The sequence below is a fragment of the Chlorocebus sabaeus genome, chromosome 23, assembly GCF_047675955.1.
Source record: "Chlorocebus sabaeus isolate Y175 chromosome 23, mChlSab1.0.hap1, whole genome shotgun sequence".
NCBI classification, from domain to species: domain Eukaryota; kingdom Metazoa; phylum Chordata; class Mammalia; order Primates; family Cercopithecidae; genus Chlorocebus; species Chlorocebus sabaeus.
The window spans coordinates 5,732,212-5,754,543 of NC_132926.1; the positions used below are offsets into that span (position 1 = coordinate 5,732,212).

At 47.0% G+C, this 22,332-nt stretch overlaps 1 long non-coding RNA gene across 1 annotated transcript; it reads right to left on the bottom strand.

Moving 5' to 3' along the window:
• Positions 1–1,691: 1,691 nt before the first annotated feature.
• On the bottom strand, positions 1,692–21,756 carry LOC140709949 (uncharacterized). Its single transcript, XR_012090766.1, has 3 exons — positions 21,676–21,756; positions 4,306–4,385; positions 1,692–2,014 (listed from the first exon to the last, which is right to left on the bottom strand). It is a non-coding gene; the product is annotated as an uncharacterized lncRNA (long non-coding RNA).
• Positions 21,757–22,332: the final 576 nt, after the last annotated feature.

The following is a 22,332-nucleotide window of genomic DNA, read 5'->3' on the forward strand; positions in this document are numbered from 1 at the left end:
TAGGCGACGAAACGATCTGCTTGAGACCTAAGATTTCCGTGGAGTCTTGCAGAGCCGAGAGGGCCCGAATGTGCCTCGAGAAACTCCGGAGCGCCCCGAATGGCATTCGGCTGATTTCGGCTGCTCTCTAACCATTTCCCGGCAACCTCAGATATTCTTGGAGGTTTCTCAGGAGATGTGGACGTTCCGAAATACCAGCCTTTTGGTCTTTGGCCCCTGACCTAAAGTTTCCAAAAGCTCCTGACCATCTCTCGGGAGGTGCCGAAGGATACTGGCGCGGCATTTCCAACGCCGCCTTCGAAGCGGAAGCTGTGGGCAGGCTTCGACCACCGTCCCATTGCCGCTTCGGAGTCGCTTGCTAGAAAGGGCTGGACTGGGCTCCCCGGATCCTCGACGATTCATGGCGCCCCCAGCCGTCGGCAGAGCCTTCCGTCCACCGCCGTGGTTGCAGCGCTGGAGCCCCGGCCCGGGGCTTTTCCGTGCCTGGAGTCTTGTGTCTCCGCACTAGCGCTGCACTGGCCCCTTGTCCCTGTGACAGGCGAAGAAAGATCCCTGGACCGCGATTAGGAGACGCGGGTTCTAGCTGCCACCTTGCCAAGTGCTGGACATCCTTGGGCAAACCACTTGGGCTCCATTTTGCCATTTGTTGAATGAGATTCACCAAGAGCCCCTGACGTGCTGCCGCTGCCCCTTCTCCTCGAGGCAGTCTCCTGCCCTTCCCTTCTGCTGCTTACACTGCCCTATCACCATCCCTCAATCTCTGTCTTCCTCTGCACGTCCCTTGCCCCTTCTCGCCCGCCACCTCTCTTTAGATTTCCTGTTCTCATTTCCACCTCTGCCTCCGAACGCCTCCTCTGCCCACCTTCCAGAGAGGCCTAGGTCTTGGTACACGCTTTTCCACGAACGACCTGCGTGATTCCCAGCAAGGCTCTCAGCCGCCTGCGCCCCACTCTCATCCCCTTGCAAAGCTGATCTGGTGAGACAGAAAAGGCTTTGAGAGCTGGTTCTGTGAAGAGTACATGAAATTTTGGCTACTTCTTTCCAGACTTTATCAGGTCTGCACACACCACAACGTCCTGGAAAAACATCACATTGTACGCCCTAAAACACAACCCCCAAAAAGTGCTAATTTGAAAAACAAAACAAAACAAAAACCCTGCAAATTTGGATCTGCATACGAAATCTCTCCATTTAAAAATGGTGTCGGCGGGTCTGTGTGGCTCACACCTGTAATCCCAGCTCTTTGGGTGGCCGAGGCGGGCGGATCACCTGAGGTCAGGAGTTCTAAACTGGCCTGGTCGACATGGCGAAACCCCGTCTCTACTAAAAATACAAAAATTAGCCAGGGGTGGTGGCGCGCGCCTGTAGTCCCAGGTACTCAGGAGCCTGAGGCAGGAGAATCGCTTGAATCTGGGAGGCGGAGGTTGCAGTGAGCCCAGATTGCCCCACTGCATTTCAGCCTGGGCGATAGAGTGAGACTCCCTCTCAAAAATAAGTAAATAAATAAATAAATAAAATGTCAATTAATTAAAAACCCCCGAAGGCAAACTTGGAAGCAGACAGCTGCTACTCTAGAGAATTTATTACGGCAACTCAAAGCTCAAAGGAGACTCAGGGTTGTTCAACCTCACCAAAAACACTGGGTTCAGGTAAACTAAATGAGAGGTGGCAAAGTCAGGTGTCTTCAGGAATTGTGTAATTCTCACTCAAGATATATACTTGCCAGCAGGCACGGTGGTGCCACCGCGCACGGCTAATTCTTGCCTGTAATCCCAGCACTCTGGGAAGCCAAGGTGGGAGGATTGCTTGAGCCCAGGAGTTGGGGACCAGCCTGGGCAATATAGTGAGGCTGTCTCTACAAAATTTTTTTTTTTTTTTTTTTTAATTAGCCAAGTGTGTGCGGGGCGCGGTGGCTCACACTTGTAATCCCAGCACTTTGGGAGGCTGAGGCGGGCAGATCACAAGGTCAGGAGATCGAGACCATCCTGGGTAACACGGTGAAACTCCGTCTCCACTAAAAAAAAAAAAAAAAATTAGCCAGGCGTGGTGGCGGACGCCTGTAGTCTCAGCTACTGGGGAGGCTGAGGCAGGAGAATTGCTTGAACCTGGGAGGCAGAGGTTGCAGTGAGCTGAGATCGTGCCAATGCACTCCAGCCTGGGCGACAGAGCGAGACTCTGTCTCAAAAAAAAAAAAAAAAAAAATTAGCTGAGTGTGTTAGCACGCATCTATAGTTCTAGCTAGTTAGGACGCCGAGGCAGGGATGATCACTTAAACCCAGGAGGCAGAGGTTGCAGTGAGCCATAGTCACCACCGCACTCCAGCCTGGGTAACAGAGCAAGACCAAGACCGTGTCTCAAAAAAACAAACAAAAACAAAACATAACAAAAAACAGATGGTTTCTGCCTTTTAGCTGTAGAGGATGGCTTCCATGTATTGCCAAAACTGCCCATTTTTTTTAAGAGCACATACATTCGCATCACAAAAAAATACATGTGAGGTGATGCATGTTAATCAGCTTCATTTAGCCATTCCACAAAGTACACATATTTCAAAACATCATGTCATATATGATAAATTTTATTTGAAAAACATCACATTGTATACCTTAAAAAGTAAAATATGCTAATTTGAAAAGAAAAATTCTACACATTTGGATTTCTATGTGAAATCTCCCCATTTAAAAATGGTGTTGGCCAGGCGTGGTGGCTCACACGCCTGTCATCCCAGCACTTTGGAAGTCCGAGGCGGGTGGATCACCTGAGGTCAGGAGTTCAAGACCAGCCTGGCCAACATGGTAAAACCCCATCTTCACAAAAAATACAAAAATTAGCCAGGTGTGGTGGCCCACGCCTGTAATCCCAGCTACTTGGGAGGCTGAGGCAGGAGAATCACTGGAACCCAGGAGGCGGAGGTTGTGGTGAGCCAAGATCACACCATTGTACTCCAGCCTGGGAGACAGGAGTGAAACTCTGTCACAAAAAGAAAAAAAGAAAAGAAAAAAAAAGATGTCAACTAATTCAATTTTAAGGAAAATTACTCTGCAAGTCAATCAGAATTGAAAGAAGCCTCATAGCCTCTATTTGCCATGGGAGACACAGACCTGGGAAGAAACTCAAACTTTTTTTGATAAGTTCAAGATGAAGAGTGTGAAAAGTGTTACCAGTTATTGGCTTGCCTTTTCTTTTTTTCTTTTCTTTTCTTTTTTATTTATATTTTATTTTTGAGACAGAGTCTCACTCTTGTAGTCCAGGCTGGAGTGCAGTGGTGCGATCTTGGCTCACTGCAAGCTCTGCTTCCTGGGTTCACACCATTCTCCTGCCTCAGCCTCCCGAGTAGCTGGGACTACAGGCGCCCGCCACCACACCCGGCTAATTTTTTTGTATTTTTAGTAGAGACGGGGTTTCACCGTGTTGGCCAGGATGGTCTTGATCTCCTGACCTCCTGATCTGCCCACCTCAGCCTCCCAAGGTGCTGGAATTCCAGGCGTGAGACACCACATGCAGCCCACTTTTTTTTTTTTTGAGACAGAGTCTTGCTCTGTCACCCAGGCTGGAGTGCAGTGGCACTATCTCGGCCCACTGCAACCTCCACTTTCCAGGTTCAAGCAATTCTCCTACCTCGGCCTCCCAAATAGCTGGGATTAAAGGCACGTGCCAGCACGCCTGGCTAATTTTTGTATTTTTAAGTAGAGATGGGGGTTTCTCCAGGTTGGCCAGGCTGGTCTTGAACTCCTGACCTCAGGTGATCCACCCTCCTTGGCCTCCCAAAGTGCTGGAATTACAGGTGTGAGCCACTGTGCCTGGCCTTCTTTTCTTTCTTTTCTTTTCTCGTTTATTTTCTTTTCTCTTTTCTTTCTTTTCTTTTCCCTTCTCTCTTTTTTTTTCTTTCTTTCTTTCTTTTTTTTTTTTTGAGACAGGGCCTCCCTCTGTTGCTCAGGCCAGAGTACAGTGGCATGATCATGGCTCACCGCAGCCTCAACCTCCAGGGTGCAAGCGATCCTCTCACCTCAGCCTCCCAAGTAGCTGAGACTACAGGCACACACCACCACACCAGACTAATTCATTTATTTTATTTTACTTTATGTTCCAGGATACATGTGCAGAACATGCAGGTTTGTTACATAGGTATATATGTGCCATGGTGGTTTGCTGCACCTGTCCACCCATCCTCTAGGTTTAAGCCCTACACGCATTAGGTGTTTGTCCTAATGCGCTCCCTCCCCTTCCCCGCACCTCCGGACAAGCCCCGTGTATGTTGTTCCCCTCCCTGTGTCCATGTGTTCTCATTGTTTAACCCCCACTTACGAGGAAGGACATGAGGTGTTTGCTTTTCTGTTTCTGCATTAGTTTGCTGAGGATGATGGCTTCCAGCTTCATCCATGTCCCTGCAAAGGACATGATCACATTCTTTTTTATAGTGCAAGGTATTCCATGGTGTATATGTACCACATTTTCTTTATCCATTTGATCATTGATAGGCATCCATGTCTTTGCTAATATAAATAGTGCTGCAATGAACATACATGTGCGTATGTCTTTATAGCAGAATGATTTATATTCCTTTGGGTATACAGCCAGTAATGGGATTGCTCACAGCAGGTTCATTCTTGTATTTTTTGTAGAGATGGGGTTTCACCATGTTTCCCAGGCTGGTCTCACACTCCAGAACTCAAGCTATCTTCATGCCTCAGCCTTTGGAGTAGCTTGGTCTAACAGGCCTGCACCACCGAACCCAGTTTCTATTTTAATCCAAAGTGGATTTAAAAATTCCACCCAGGGCAAGAGGATTGCTTAAGCCCAGAAGACCAGCTTTGGCAACACAGTGAGACCTCTGTGTATATAGAAAATAATAAGTAAAGTAAATCAGATTCTATCATGCTCCTGCTTAAAACATTCTATTGGCTTCCCATTGTCCTTAAAATAGAATCCAAGCTCTTTACTGTGGCCTAAAATGCCCTATAGCTGGCTCCTGTGGCTTCTCTGACCTCATTGGTGCCAAGTCACTTCTCTCAAACTTTCACCTCATTATTCCTATTTAGACATCAGGGACTTTGCATCTGCAAGACCCTGTTTCCTTGAGTCCTCACATGATTGGCCCCTTTTGACATTCAGATCTCAGCATAAGATAATGCAGTCTCATCTGTAATCTCATCGCTTTGGGAGGCCGAGGCGGGTGGATCACGAGGTAAGGAGTTTGAGACCAGCCTGGCCAACATGGTGAAACCCCGACTCTACTGAATACAAAAATTAGCCGGGCATGGTGGCGCGTGCCTGTTATTGCAGCTATTCAGGAGGCTGAGGCAGGAGAATCCCTTGAACCTGGGAGGCGGAGGTTGCAGTGAGCTGAGATCGGGCCACTGCACTCCTGCCTGGGTGACAAGAGCGAAACTCTGTCTCAAAAATAAATAAATAAATAAATAATAAAAATGCATCTCATAGAAGACCTAAACATGTTGCATTTTCCCCAAAGCATTTATTACTACATGGCAGTATCTGATTTACCTGTTTATTGTTTACCTCCTCACTCTGTATTCTAGAAGGGTTACAGAAACCAAGCTTGCTTTGGCCACCGCTGAATCCCCAGTGCCTAGAACTGGGCTGCACGTGGAGTACAAGGTCTATAAATATTTGGCCCAGGCTAGCCCCTTAGAGAAAGGGCCTAGGAAAACAGGTGGACTTACAAGAGTAACACTAAGGGAAGTCAATTGGGAGATAAAGCCACTGCCTGTGGGATGCAGAGAGATGGGATTTAATTAGAGCATCTCAAATCAGAAGAGAAAAGAAGAACCACTTTAATTTCAGGTGTTGGGCTAAGAAATGCTGATAACAGGTGACTTTAAAGCAGAAATATTTTATTGCTCTTGGTTTTGTTTTGTTTTTTTTTTTGGAGACTGAGTCTTGCTGTGTCGCCCAGGCTGGAGTGCAGTGGCGTGATCTTAGCTCACTGCAAGCTCCACCTCCCGAGTTCACGCCATTCTCCTGCCTCAGCCTCCTGAGTAGCTGGGACTACAGGTGCCCACCACCAAGCCCGGCTTTTTGTATTTTTCGTAGAGACAGGGTTTCACCATGTTAGCCAGGATGGTCTTGAACTCCTGACCTTGTGATCCGCCTGCCTCAACTTCCCAAAGTGCTGGGATTACAGGCGTGAGCCACCACACCCGGCCTACTGCTCTTTTAAAAAAAAATCTCTGAGCCAGGTGCGGTGGCTCACGCCTGTAATCTCAGCACTTTGGAAGGCTGAGGTGGGCAGATCATGAGGTCAGAAGATCGAGACCATCCTGGCTAACACAGTGAAACCCCGTCTCTACTAAAGATACAAAAAATTAGCTGGGCGTGGTGGCATGCACCTTTAGTCCCAGCTACTAGGGAGATTGAGATAGGAGAATCATTTGAACCGGGAAGCGGAGCTTGCAGTGAGCCAAGATCGCGCCACTGGACTCCAGCCTGGACGACAGAGTGAGACTCCGTCTCAAAAAAAAAAAAAAAATGTGTTTATAAAAAATTGCGGCCGGGCGCGGTGGCTCAAGCCTGTAATCTCAGCACTTTGGAAGGCTGAGGTGGGCAGATCATGAGGTCAGGAGATCGAGACCATCCTGGCTAACCCAGTGAAACCCCGTCTCTACTAAAAATACAAAAAACTAGCTGGACGAGGTGGCGGGCGCCTATAGTCCCAGCTACTCGGGAGGCTGAGGCAGGAGAATGGCGTGAACCCGGGAGGCGGAGCTTGCAGTGAGCTGAGATCCGGCCACTGCACTCCAGCCTGGGCGACAGAGCGAGACTCCGTCTCAAAAAAAAAAAAAAAAATTGCATGATTTGTGAACTGTGAAAAAGTTTAACACCTGAGCTGGCAGAATGGGAAAGGGAGGAAAAGCAACAGACCTGCCTACAGATGGTTTAAATAACCCATTTGCATTTAAATCGTTCCTACAGTCTTAGCCTCTGCCTGGTTGTGGGGGGGCATGTTTCCCAGGAGACATAGTGTAGTTTCCATTGAACTGCTTGCTGCAATGACTACCTGGACACTTTGGACACCTCGTGCCGTAAACCTGCGAGTGGAGGAGTTGTCAGACCAGCAGGGTAATCCCCCTGTTTACAATGAGGGGCCAGGGTTGCTGTTATACACCACAGAATCAGGAGTGTGTCTGGAGCTCAGGGGACTTACCAGGACATCTTTTGTCACTTCCACACCTAGTGATAACAGAAAACAAGCAATTGCAACAACCACAGCCCGACAAGGGAAGGTAATTAAAGGCTAAGACCCTTCTGAAATAAAAGTCTGGATTGCCCAGGCTGGGAGAGCATTTAGGCCAACCAAAGTACTAGCCAAGGGTGAGGGAAATGCGAAATTATGGAGGAAGGAGATGATGATGATCACTTACAGCCTTGTGACCAGTTGCAGCTGCAGAGAGCTTAGTTTTTTTCACCAGCTAGCTCACCTTGAGTCTTTGTAGAGATTGTTGCTGGCTACTACATCAAAAGGGATTTTTATGAATGTTTGGACTCCTACCGTCCCTCTTGGAAGGAATGAGGGCATTTTGTTCCTACGGTCATGGAGAACTATGGGACTAGATATAACGGGAGGGAGTGAGCAGTGCAAGGAAGGGATTGCATCCAACATCTCTTACATTTCACCTGAGATCTTTGCAGTCTTACCTATCTCCAAGGCCCTTGGTCACTTGTTGCACCCCCAGCCACTTCTGTGCTGACCAGTTCTACTTGGATGGTCACCCCCATGGTGACCAGCTTGCACAGACCCAGTGCAACAGCATGTCACTTGCACGTGTACTACACGCTTTGGACTCCCACCCTGGAGCATTTCTATTGCTACTGGAGCAGGAGACACCATGGACCAGCGTAGTGCTTATCTGTGTGTGACCCAGAAGTGCAGTGGAAACAATGTCCTGCAGAGCAGATTTTTGGCCAATAAGAGATGGGAGTGTGACCCCTGAAAGAGCCGGTCCTTCAAGATGGATCCTGAGTGGCTAAGTTGGCCTGAATTCAGAATACAGCCAAGCGGCCATTCGCTGTCTCTAGGTCACCCACGTAACCTGCATTCCCGGAAACCCACATGCTCATGTAACGTTGGGACTTTCATACCTGTCCTTGTTCATCCTGCCTGAAATCACTGCTGCTGGAAAATCCCATTTCACTTCCTGAACTGCTATTGTTTGAATATGGTTTGTTTGGCTCCACCAAGTCTCATGCTGAAGTTTGATCCCCTATGTTGGAGGTGGGGCCGTGTGGGAGGTGCTTGGGCGATGGGGGTGGATCCCTCATTAATAGCTTGATGCTGTTCTTGTGGGAGGGAGGGAGGTCTCACTCTTAGCTCTCAAGATAACTGATTGTTGAAAAGAGCATGGCACCTCCTCCCCTCTCTCTTGCCTCTTCTCTATCCATGTTATCTGCACAAGCCTGTTCCCCTTCACCTTTTGTCATGAGTGGAAAACTTCCTGAGGCCCTTATCAGAGACAGATGCTGGTGCCATGCTTCTTGTACAGCTGCAGAACTGTGAGCCTAATAACCCTCTGTTCTTTATAAATTATTCAGTCTTAGGCATTCCTTTAGAGCAACACAAACAGGCAAAGACATGGACCTAATCAATAGACTATGGCCTGTATCGACGAATCAGAACTCAACAAACATCAGTCAATCAGAACTAGACAAGATTGTGTCCCTCATTTGCATAAGTAGACCATAGTGAGAACCTGGGCGGAGCTTTCTTTGTAAAACACAACTCCTCTCTTTTTTCTCTTGGAAGGTACCTTTGTTTTCACTGAAGGATGCATCTCTCTGGTTTGCAAACTGTTCATTAGAATGAAGTCTCTCTTTTTTTAAAAAGATAATCCGCCGGGCGCGGTGGCTCACGCCTGTAATCCCAGCACTTTGGGAGGCCGAGGCGGGCGGATCACAAGGTCAGGAGATCGAGACCATGGTGAAACCCCGTCTCTACAAAAAATAGAAAAAAATTAGCCGGGCGCAGTGACGGGCGCCTGTAGTCCCAGCTACTCGGGAGGCTGAGGCAGGAGAATGGCGTGAACCCGGGAGGCGGAGCTTGCAGTGAGCCGAGATTGCGCCATTGCACTCCAGCCTGGGCGACAGAGCAAGACTCCGTCTCAAAAAAAAAAAAAAAAAAAAGATAATCCTTGGCCGGGCGTGGTGGCTCACGCCTGTAAACCCAGCACCTTAGCAGGCCGAGGTGGCTGGATCACCTGAGGTCAGGAGTTTGAGACCAGTCTGGCCAACATGATGAAACTCCATCTCTAATAAAAACACAAAAATTAGCTGGGTGTGGTGGTGGGCGCCTGTAATCCCAGCTACCTGGGAGGTTGAGGCAGGAGAATCACTTGAACACAGGAGGCAGAGGTTGCAGTGAGTCGAGATCACACCACTGCACTCCAGCCTGGGCAACAGAGAGAGACACTGTTTAAAAAAAAAAAAAAAAAAAAGACAATCTTTGTGAGTGGAATTTATATATTTATTTATTTATTTTAGATAGGCTCTCAGCTGGGCGTGATGGCTCATACCTATAATCCCAGCACTTTGGGAGGCTGAGGAGGGGTGGATTCCTTGAGGCTAGGAGTTCAAGACCAGCCTGGGCAACATGGTAAAATCCCCTCTCTACAAAAAATACAAAAATTAGCTGGGCGCAGTGGCACATGCCTATAGTCCTGAGGCAGGAAAATAGGGTCTGGAGGCAGGGAACATAAGGCCGATTCATACTTCAGCTATAACAGGAAATATCCTCTCCATAAAACCTATGTGTAAATAACTTTGTAACTTTACTTCATTCTCTCCATTTATGTAGGGTGTACCCGAAGTAACCAATGGAATCCTCTAGGGGATATTTAAACTCCCAAAAATTCTGTAATGGGGCCCTTGAGCCTCTATGCTCGGGCCTGCTCCCACACTGTGGAGTGTACTTTCATTTGCAATAAATCCCTTCATTCTTTCCTTCTTTGTGTATTTTGTTCAATTCTTTGTTCAAGATGCCAAAAACCTGGAAATCCTCCACCATTAACAGTCTCAGCTACTCAGGAGGCCAAGGCAGGAGGATTCGCTTGAGCCCCAGAGGTCAAGGCTGCAGTGAGTTGTGAATGTGCCACTGCACTCCAGCGTGGGTGGCAGGAATAAAACCCTGCCTCAAAAAAAAAAAAAAGAAAAAAAAAAGAAAGAAAGAAAAGAAAAGAAAAGAAAAGACAGAGAGAGAGAGAGGGTCTCATTCTGTCTCTTAGCCTGGAGTGCATGGCGTGATCACGGCTTACTGCAGCCCTGACCTCAGGGGCTCAAGCAATCCTCCCACTTAAGCCTCCCAAATAGTTGGGACCACAGGTGTGTGCCACCACGCCCTCTTAATTTTTTTATCTGTATTTTATATAGAGGTGGGGTCTCCCTAAGTTGCCCGTGTTGGTCTTAAACTTGTGGGCTCAAGTAATCCTCTGACCTCAGCCTCCCAAGTAACTGGGACCATAGGCAAATACTACCATGCCTGACTCATTTATTTGAGTTGATTTGTTGACAGGAGCCACAGGATAAAATCTTGTCATCTCTCGCTGTGCGGTGTGCTGTCCCATGATGCACTCATTCATATGGTCTCTCTGGGAATAGACCGTGGGATCGACCAACGCACTTAGTACCAAGCAGTAGGCAGCCCCTTGAATTAGCCCTCTCGTTTTCCCAGCCTCACTTTCCTGTTCCCTCAGGCCTGATTCCCTGGAATTGCACGTCCCAGTAAAGTATAAGCACGTAAGCTTTCAGTTAGGCTATATTTTCTATGATATTGTGTATCAAATTAGTGGCTCAACCACAGAGAAAATAAGAAATTCTTTTTTTTTGCGGGGGGAGGGATGGAGTTTCATTCTGTTGCCCAGGCTAGAGTGCAGTGGCATGATCTCAGCACACTGCAACCTCTGCCTCCTGGGTTCAAGAGATTCTCCTGCCTCAGCCTCCCAAGTAGCTGGGATTACAGGTGCGCACCACCACCATGCCTGGCTAATTTTTGTATTTTTAGTAGAGACAGGGTTTCACCATGTTGGCCAGGCTGGTTTCATGCTCCTGACCTCAGGTTATCCGCCCGCCTCAGCCTCTCCAAGTGCCAAGGTGTTGGGATTACAGGCGTGAGCCACCAAGCCCAGCAAAAAATAACAAATTCAAGTGAATTTAAAACACGGTAATGTGGCTGGGCACGGTGGCTCACGGCTGTAATCCCAGTCCTTTGGGAGGCCAAGGCAGGCAGATCACCTGAGGTCAGGAGTTTGAGACCAGCCTGGCCAACATGGTGAAACCCCATCTCTACTAAAATACCAAAATTAGTTGGGCGTGGTGGCACATGCCTGTAATCCCAGCTACTCAGGAGGCTGAGGCGGGAGAATCGCTTGAACCCAGGAAGCGGAAGTTGCAGTGAGTCAAGATTGCGCCATTGCACTCCAGCCTGGGCAGCCTGGGCAACAGAGCGAGACCCGATCTCAAAAAATAAAAAACAAAAACAAAAAACCATACAGTAATGTCGATGTATTCCTTTTTGTTTTTTTTTTGAGATGGAGTCTCATGCTATAACCCAGGCTGGAGTGCAATGGTGTGATCTCAGCTCACTGCAACCTCCGCTTCCCGGGTTCAAGCGATTCTCCCGCCTCAGTTTCCCAAGTAGCTGGGATTACAGGCACCTGTAATCATGCCCAGCTAACTTTAGTATTTTTGTAAGGACGGGGTTTCACTATGTTGGCCAAGCTGGTCTTGAACTCTTGACCTCAGGTGATCTGCCTGCCTCAGCCTCTCAAAGTGCTGGGGTTACAGGCATGAGGCACCATGTCCGGCCTATATATTCCTTATAGGTTATATCCTGAGAACAAAAAGAAAAGCAAAGAAATCTGAAATGGTTTTAAATAATCCTAGTGTCAGTAATAATATTGATATTGCTACTTTATTTATTTTTGTTTTGCTTTGTTTTTTGTTTCTTTTTTGAGACAGGGTCTTGCTCTGTTGCCTAGGCTGGAGTACAATGGTGTGATCTTGGCTCACTGCAACCTCCGCCTCCTGGGTTCAAGTGATTCTCCCACCTCAGCCTCCCAGGTAGCTAGGACTACAGGCGCACGCCAGAATGCCCAGCTAGTTTTTAGTAGAGACAGTGTTTCACCATGTTGGCCAGGCTGGTCTCAAACTCCTGACCTCAAGTGATCTGCCTGCCTCAGCCTCCCAGAGTGCTGGGATTTACAGGCATGAGCCACTGCACCCAGCCTGATATTGCTACACACACACACACACACACACACACACGTACTTATATATGTACTCCCAGTGGGTCCTGAAACCACGAATAGTACCAAATCTGTATGCTGCCAGTTGAAACCTGTTTAATCTCTCCCACCCACAAATGCAATGCCTTTTCCATCTGAACTAAGCACTTATCACATACCGCGGTGTAACTTTTGCAGTTTGGGGTGTGACAGCAAAACTGGCACAAATTTCTTTTTCCTTCTTTACAATTTCATGGATAGATCTGTTTCTATCACAGATCTTAGCAACCTCAGCATACATTTTTTTCTTTCCTTATTAAATCAAGAACGTTCACCTTTACACTTAAAGAAAGGAATTTATGGCTTCTCTTTGGCGTATCTGAGCTGCCAGCATCACTAGTCTCGGGCTTTGGGACCGATATTAAGTAAAATAAGGGGAACCTGAGCAAAAGCACTGCAGAACGGTAACAATTGATCTGATAACTGCAAAGTGACTGATGGGTGGGGAGTGTATACAGCATGGAGACGCTGGACAAAGGGGCGATTCACATCCTAGGCAGGATGCAATGGGAGGATGCAAGATTTCATCACGCCCCTCAATTCAAAACTTATGAATTGTTTATTTCTGGAATTTTCCATGTAGTATTTTCAGACTGTGGTTGACCACAAGTAACTGTAATCATGGAAAGTGAAACCAAGGATTATAAGGGACTACTGTGTATATATGGAGACAGCAAAAAAGAGTGAATATATTATGCATTAGAACCAAGATTTTCAGTGAAAGGAAAAATATATAGATCTAAAGAGATTAAGTAAAAACATTATTTTAAATTTAATTAAGAAATATCAGTAACAGTACAATGCGTTTTCTTTTTCAAAAAAAATGTATTTCCTAGTTTTTTTTTTTAAGAGACGGAATCTCGCTCTGTCGCCCAGGCTGGAATGCAGTGGCGCCATCTTGGCTCCATGCAAGCTCCACCTCCTGGGTTCACCCGCCATTCTCCTGTATCAGCCTCCCGAGTAGCTGGGACTATAGGCGCCTGCCACCATGCCTGGCTAATTTTTGTATTTTTAGTAGAGATGGGGTTTCACCGTGTTAGCTAGGAAGGTCTCGATCTCCTGACCTCGTTATCCACCCGCCTCGGCCTCCCAAAGTGCTGGGATTACAGGTGTGAGCCACCGCGCCCGGCCGTATTTCCTAGTTTTCTTGACTAAAGAGGTTTGTAAGAAATAATTAGACTGAATGCAGTGGCTAAGCACACGTTAGCTCCAGTAGGTTTTTTGTAGAATCTACTTTTTTACATAGACAGTCATGTAGTATGCATATAAAGATAGTTTTATGGTGACTGTGCCTGTAATCCCAGCATTTTGGGAGACTGAGGTGGGAGGATCGCTTGAGGCCAGGAGTTCAAGACCAGCCTGGGCAAAGTAGAGAGACACCGCCAACCTGCCACCGCCCTGCTGTTTCTACAAAAAAAGAAAAGAAAAAAAGAGGATTGTTTAACCTTTCATTCAAATCTGGATTCCTTTTGTTTCTTTTTCCTTTTTCCCTCCCTTCCTTCCCTTCATTGTTCTCCTTATTGCACTGGCGGGAACCTCCAGTGTAATGTTGAACAAAAGTGGTAAAAGCGGACATCTTTGCCTTATTCCCACTCTTCGAGGGAAAGTGTTCAGTCTCTCACCATTAAGTTTAATGTTAGCCGAAGATTTTTTGTAGCTGTAAGACTGAGGAAGTTCCCTTCGATTTGTAGTTTGCTGAGCATTTTTATTAGGAATCTATGTTGTCAAATGCTTTTTCTGTTATTGAGATGATCATATGACTTCTCCCTTTTGTTTTTTTTTTTTGATATGAATAATTATACTGATTGATTCTTTTAAAATTGTGGTAACAAATATCTAACATAAAATTTATCATTTTAATCATTTTATAGTGTACAATCCAGTGGCATTTAGTAAAATGTTGTACAACCATCACTACTACATAGCTCCAAAATATTTTCATTAACCCAAAAGGAAACCCTGTGTGCATTAGCAGTCACTTCCCATTTCTCCCTCTCCCAGCTCCTAGCAACCACAAATCCACATTCTTTCTCTATGAATTGGTCTGTTCTGGATATTTGATATAAAAGGAATAATACAATATATGTGGCTTTTGTGTATAGCTTCTTTCATGCAGGATAATGTTTTCAAGGTTTAACTACGTTGTAGTGTGTATCAGTATCAGATTTTGTTTTTTGAGATGGAGTCTCACTCTGTTGCCCCCGGCTAGAGTGCAGTGGTGCCACCTCAGCTCGTTGCAACCTCTGCCTCCCAAGTTCAAGTGATTCTCCTGCCTCAGCCTCCCCAGTAGCCGGGATTACAGGCGCACACCACTGCACCTTGCTAATTTTTGTGTTTTTAGTAGAGACAGAGTGTCACTCTGTTGGCCAGGATGGTCTTGAACTCCTAACCACAGGTGATCTGCCCACCTCGGCTTCCCAAAGTGCTGGGATTACAGGCGTGAGCCACCGTTCCAGGCCTGTTTTTTTTTTTTAGGCAGGGTTTTGCTCTATGGCCCGGGCTGGAGTGCAGGGTGCGATTTTGGCTCACTACAGCCTGAGATTGCTCAAGCCATCCTCCTGCCTCAGCCTCCCAAGCAGCTGGGACTACAGGTGTGCACCACCACGCCTGGCTAATTTTGGTATTTTTTGTAGAGATGGGGTTTTACCATGTTGCTCAGGCTGGTCTTGAACTCTTGAGCTCAAGCAATCCTCTCACCTCAACCTCCCAAAGTGCTGGGATTATAGGCATGAGCCACTGCGCCTCACCCTTCAGTTCTTTGTTTGGCCAAATAGTATTCCATTGTATGAATGTACTACTTTTTTTTTTTTTTTTTGACAGAGCCTCACTCTGTCACCCAGGCTGTAGTGCAGTGTTCGGATCGCGGCTCACTGCAGCCTCTGCCTCCCAGGTTCAAGCGATTCTTGTGCCTCAGCCTCTGGAGTAGCTGGGGTTACAGGCATGCACCACTGCACCTGGCTGATTTTTGTATTTTTGTTAGAGACGGGTTTTCGCCATGTTGGCCAGGCTGGTCTCGAACTCCTGACCTCAGGTGATCCACCCGCCTCGGCTTCCCAAAGTGCTAGGATTACAGGCATGAGCCACTGAGCCCGAACATACTACATTTTTAATCCATTTGTCAGCTGATGGGTATCTGCCTTTTGGCTATTGTGAATAGCACTGCAGTAAACATTTGTGTATAGTTTTTGGGTTGAATACTTGTTTTGATTTTTGTGGATATATACCTAGGAGTGGAATTGCTAGATCATATAGTAATTCTATTTTTAACTTTTTTTTTTTTTTTTTTTTTTTGAGACAGAGTCTCGCTCTGTCCCCCTGGCTGGAGTGCAGTAGTGCAATCTCAGCTCACTTCAAGCTCTGCCTCCCAGGATCATGCCATTCTCCTGCCTCAGCCTCCTGAGTAGCTGGGACTACAGGTGCCCACCACTGCGGCCGGCTAATTTTTTGTATTTTTAGTAGAGATGGGGTTTCAGCGTGGTCTCGATCTCCTGATCTTGTGATCCACCCGCCTCGGCCTCCCAAAGTGCTGGGATTACAGGCATGAGCCACCGCGCCCGGCCTATTTTTAACTTTTTGAGACAACACCGAAGTGTGTTTTACAATGGTTGCACCATTTTACATTCTACCAGCAGTGTGCAAGGGTTCCAATTTTCCCTCATACTTGTCAGCCCTTATTTTCTCTTTAAAAAAATTATAGCCAGCCTCATGGGTATGAAGTGGTGTTTCACTGTGATTTTCATTTGCATTTACCTAATGACCAGTAATGTGAAGCCTCTTTTCATGTGACTTCTAGCCATGTGCATATCTTCTTTGGAGAAATATCTATTCAAGCTCTCTGCTCCTTTTTTTTTTTTTTTTTTTTTTTTTTCGAGACAGGGTCTTGCTCTGTCGCCCAGGCTGGAGTGCAGTGGCACGATCTCGGCTTACTGCAAGCTCCACCTCCCAGGTTCATGCCATTCTCCACCTCAGCCTCCCAAGTAGCTGGGACTACAGGCACCCGCCACCATGCCCAGCTAATTTTGTTTTTGTATTTTTAGTAGAGACAGGGTTTCACTGTATTAGCCAGGATGGTCTCAATCTCCTGACCTTGTGATCTGCCCGCCTCAGCCTCCCAAAATGCTGGGATTACAGGTTTAAGTCGCTGTGCCCGGCCGCTCCCTGCTCACATTTTTAATTGAATTGTTTGTCTTTTTGCTGTTGAGTTATGAAAGTTTTTTTTAAATGTATATTCTGGATACCATACCCTTATCAGATATATGATAAAATGTTTTTCAAATATTTTCTCCCATTCTGTAGGTTGTCTTTTCTCCTTCCTTCCTTCCTTCCCTCCCTCTCTCCCTCCCTTCCTTCCTTCCCTTTCCCTCTCTCTGTTCTCTGTCTTTCCCTCCCTCCCTTCCTTCCTCCTTCTTTCCCTACCTCCCTCCCTTCCTTCCTTCCTGCCATCCTCTCTCTGTCTCTTTCTTTCCTCACTCTGTCACCCAGGCTGGAATGCCGTGGCATGATCATGGCTCACTGAAGCCTCAACATCCTGGGTTCAAACAATCTTCCCACCTCAGCCTTCTGAGTTGCTGGGACCCACCACACCCGGCTACTTTTGTTGCTGTTGTTGTAGAGACAGAGTCCCCCTATGTCTCCCAGGCGGGCTTGAACTCCTGAGTTCAAGCAATCCTTCCGTGTATCTTCCTTCCCTCCCTCCATCCCTCCCTTCCTTCCATTTCACTCTGTCACCCAGGATGGAGCACAGTGGCACAATCATGATTCACTGAAGCCTTGACCTCCCGGGCTCAAGGAACCCTGCTACTTCAGCCTCCCCAGTAGCTGGGTCTACAGATACATCCCATCATATTAGCTAATTTTTTATTTGTTGTTTTTTTTAGAGACGAGTTCTTGCTATGTTGCCCAAGCCGGTCTCAAACTCCTGGGCTCAAGTGATCTTCCTACCTCAGTCTCCCAAATTACTGGGATTATAGGAGCGAGCCACCGTGCCTGGCCTGTTTTCTTTTTATTGAGTTTGGATCATTCTTTGTTTTCTAAAATTACTCATCAGATACACGATTTGCCTATTGGTCTCTGGATGGCAAAGTTGTCCCTGGTTGAGAATCACCGCTCTAAATATTACTACCACCACTTTACAGGAAATTCAGGTTCAGAAGAGTATGTTAAATGCCACCACAGGAATGTGAACAGGATAGTCCACACTGAGATAAACTCTACAGGACAAACGATAGGGTTTCTTTAACAATAACACATTGTAAAGAAAAGAGAGAAATATGTCAATTGAAGATTTAAGAAAAGAACTTTTTTTTTTTTTTTTTTTTGAGAGAGAGTCTTGCTCTCTTGCCCAGGCTGGAGTGCACTGGTGTGATCTCAGCTCACTGCAACCTCCATCTCCTGGGTTCAAGTGATTCTCCTGCCTCAGCCTCCCAAGTAGCTGGGACTACAGGCATGCAACACCATGCCCAGCCAATTTTTGTATTTTTAGTATAGATGGGGTTTCACCATGTTGGTCAGGCTGGTCTCGAACTCCTGACCTCCAGTGACCCACCCACCTCAGCCTCCCAAAGTGCTGAGATTACAGGCATGAGCCACTATGCCTGGCCAGAAAAGAACATTCTTTTTGTTTGTTTGTTTTTTGAGACGGAGTCTCGCTCTGTGGCCCAGGCTGGAGTGCAGTGGCACCATCTCAGCTCACTGCAAGCTCTGCCTCCCAGGTTCAGGCCATTCTCCTGCCTCAGCCTCCTGAGTAGCTAGGATTACAGGCACCCGCCACCACGCCCGGCTAATTTTTTTGTATTTTTAGTAGAGATGGGGTTTCACCATGTTAGCCAGGATGGTCTCGATCCCCTGACCTTGTGATCCACCTGCCTCGGCCTCCCGAAGTGCTGGGATTACAGGCGTGAGCCACTGCACCCGGCCGAAAAGAACATTCTTAAAGGTAGTGAGCTAGAAAACTTCCTGAAATAAAATTTCACCATCTGGAGAGAATGACGCCCCACGAGACTCTAAACCAGGAGAATGCTAAGGAGCGGAAGTAGAACTGGGGCCTCCCATACCATAGGGACCTAGGATAGGAGGTTAGCAGAGACCGCGCTGTGAGGGAATACTCCAGTTCCCAGTACAGAAGAGACAGGCACCTCCTAGAAGTCAATTTAAAACTACTCAGTCTGGCCAGGCGCGGTGGCTCACGCCTGTAATCCCAGTTCTTTGGGAGGCCGAGGCGGGCAAATCAGGAGGTCAGGAGATCGACACCATCCTGGCTAATACGGTGAAACTTGGGCCCTACTAAAAATACAAAAAATTAGCTGGGCAAGGTTGTGGGCGTCTGTAGCCCCAGCTGCTCGGGAGACTGAGGCAGGAAAATGGCGTGAATCCAGGAGGCGGAGCTTGCAGTGAGCTGAGACCGCATCACTGCACTCCAGCCTGGGCGGCAGAGCGAGGCTCCGTCTAAAAAACAAAACAAAAACCACTACTCAGCCAGGCGCGGTGGCTCACACCTGTAATCCCAGCCCTGTGGGAGGCCGAGGCGGGTGGATCACTTGAGCTGAGGAGTTCGAGACCTGCCTGGGCAACATGGTGAAACCTTGTCTCTACAAAAAAATTACAAAAATTAGCCAGGTACAGTGGTGCGTACCTGTGGTCGCAACTACTCGGGAGGCTGAAACGGGAGGATCCCTTGAGCCTGGGAGGCAGAGGTTGCAGTGAGCTGAGATCGAGCCACTGACTCCAGCCTGGGTGACAGTAATGAAACCCTGTCTCAAAACAACAACAAAAGAAGTAGAACTCAGTGTTTCTCTCAATGTTTACCCCAGAGAAAAGGCAAAGCGCTGGAAGATCGGAAGATCCCCTGCCACAAACAGGTAAGGGTCAGCCTCTATAAGCAGTGCAGGCCCAGGGAGCACTGTGCTACTTTAATAGGCAGTAAAGATACTGAAAGGCAGGAGAAAGCTGTTAGGCAGATGTCACAGAAGAAAACGTCAACTTTATGCTTGGTTATCGGGTTGGGAAAAAGAGAATCCAGGTACAGGACATCTTTTAGTTGGATGTATCTGCAGCCTTCATGTGGCCTCAGAGGGCCTGAATTTTCTAGGGAGATACAAGCAGATCAGGGACAGGCACAGACTTACTGCAAAAATCATGAAATCCCAGGATCTACAACTATGGTGGAGCATCCTCTGTCCATGCCTCCCAGGGACCCTGCGCCCCATCCAGCACCAGCTACGACGTACCAAGGCTCCCAGGAGCCTCAGAACATCTCCATCTTCATAGATGTGTGTTTCATAGTGCAGGGGCTGTGAAAGGAAAATAAATCTTGGGGCCTCCAGATTGCTAAGCTAAAGGGAAAAGGTCAAGCTGGGAATTGCTTGGGAAAAACCTGCTTCGCCTTCTATTCAGTCACCCCTCTGCTCACTGAGATAAATGCATATCCGATTGCCTTCTTTGGAGAGGCTACTCAGAAACTCAAAAGAATGCAACCATTTGTCTCTTATCTACCTATGACCTGGAAGCCCCCTCCTCATGGAGTTGTCCCACCTTTGCTTCAAGTTGTCCCACCTTTCCGGACGGAACCAATGTTCACATGTAAATATGTTGATTGATGTCTCACGTCTCCCTAAAATGTATAAAACCAAACTCTGCTCTGACCACCTTGAGCACCATGTCGTCAGGACCTCCTGAGGCCGTGTCACGGACGCGTGTCCTCAACCTCGGCAAAATAAACTTTCTTTATTAACTAAGACCTGTCTCAGATATTCGGGGTTCACATTTTAGTAACCATCTCCATAGAAGGATTCTGAGTGGAGATGCCCCAGACCTTTGGCAAATCTCCTATCAGTGCTTGGGACCAGCATGAGCTACCTTTATGGCTCAGACCAATAGGACAATTTGCTGAGGTCGGATGCACCCCCTCCAGAGAATCCCTGATCTCCCAAAATTTGGTGGAGATCTAAAGTTTATTTTGCTGTACCACTCCCTTGTTTGTAGTTTTACTTGCTTGCAGCAAGAAGATCTCTTGCTTCCATGATGATTGAAGGCAGGTAATTCCTTTATGGAGTTTGAGCTCGCTCCCAGCAGGGAAGATGAGTTTGAGTTTTTTCCTGCTTCTAAGATGGTAGAGAGCAGTCTTCAGCCTGAGACCCATCCCTACCTAAGTAGCTGAATTGGGGTTTTGTCTTGGCTAAAGTTTTTTTTTTTTTTTTTTTGTTTTGAGACGGAGTCTCGCTCTGTCGCCCAGGCTGGAGTGCAGTGGCAATCTCGGCTCACTGCAAGCTCCGCCTCCCGGGTTCACGCCATTCTCCTACCTCAGCCTCCCGAGTAGCTGGGACTACAGGCGCCCGCCACTGCACCTGGCTAATTTTTTTTCTATTTTTTAGTAGAGACGGGGTTTCACCATGGTCTCGATCTCCTGACCTTGTGATCCGCCCGCCTCGGCCTCCCAAAGTGCTGGGATTACAGGCGTGAGCCACCGCGCCCGGCCTCTTGGCTAAAGTTTAACAACCAGCTGGTCTTAATTTCTCTTTACCATTAGAGTGCTTAGTGACCATATTGTTGGGTTTGTTGTTATTGTTGTATGTTCTAGTCTTTCTCCCATTAGATTTGACCAACTCTACGTGACTTTGTCAAATCCGAGTGCGAATTCCAAAATATGGGTAACAAAGCCTCTCTAATTTGGCTAAAATTTCTTGCAGCTGCAAAGAGGGAAAACAAAAAACAAAAAAAACCCAAAAACCATGTGCTTGGTTTCTGTGTTTGTTTTCTGTTTAAAAAAAAAATTCTTTTTTTTGGTGGCAGGGACAAGGTCTCATTCTGTCACTCAGCCTGGAATGCAGTGGTGTGATCTTGGCCCAGCACAACCTCTGCCTCCCGGGTTCAAGCGATTCTCCTGCCTCAGCCTCCCGAGTAGCTGGGATTACAGGTGCGTACCACTAAGGCCCGGCTAATTTTTGTTTTTGTATTTGTATTTGTATTTTTTTATATGGAGTCTCACTCTGTCACCCAGGCTGGAGTGCAGTGGCATGATCTCGGCTCACTACAGCCTCCACCTCCCAGATTCAAGCGATTCTTCTGCCTCAACCTCCTGAGTAGCTGGAACTACAGGCGCGTGCCACCACACCCAGTTAATTTTTGTATGTTTAGTAGAGACGGGGTTTCACCATGTTGGCCAGGATGGTCTCGAATTCCTGACCTCAAATGATCCATCCACCTTGGCCTCCCAAAGTGCTGGGATTACAGGCATGAGCCATTGCACCTAACAAAAAAAATTTTTTTTATTTACTTTTCTTGCATCCTAACCTCCTTCCCTCTTTGCCATATGCACTACCAAAAAATCTAGTGAAGGCTTCCAATGACTTAATCCTCCTTAAATAATTCAAACAAAGGCACCACTCACCCTTTTTGAGGTGTTCTGTTTTCTCTGTGGAGTTTTAAGAGTCACGAGCAGATTTTTCTTAGGTCTAAAGCTCTGTTTTCCTGTATTGTATGACCTGACCTCTTGGGCTTTGGGAGTATCAGAGATTATCTTACACTGTGAGAGGATTTGACCTTGGTGTGTGTAATGGCGGATGAGAGCTACAAAGTAAGGGTGGCTGAGCACAGTTTACAGGAAGTGGTCTTGGCTGTTGGTTTTTTTTTGCTCTCCTAGGAAGTTGTTGTTTAAGGATCCTAATTCTAGTTCAGAGATGCTCTCAAAATTAATCTAAATTTGGCTTCTCTGTGCATATTTGTGTGAGGAACTGAACTGTTGTTTTCATAGGTAAATGAGAGACTAAGTTTTCTTAGCACCTAAGAGACAGGGCATTTGCTCCTCCCTGCTGAAAGGCACCCCTGGGTGACTGGGGGCCTCATGGGAGTGTCTGGGGGATTCACCCCCTGTGATGTGCAGTGGCCCCACGAGGAAATCCACAACAAAAATTAATTTTAAAAAAAAGGCTTGTCTAAGAAACACATATAAGGGCTGACACTCAGCGTTCTGAGCCCTTTCAGAGGTCATAGACCTCTGGAGAGAGAAACAGAGGGTGGAAATGACTCAGTGGTGACACACTTTGGA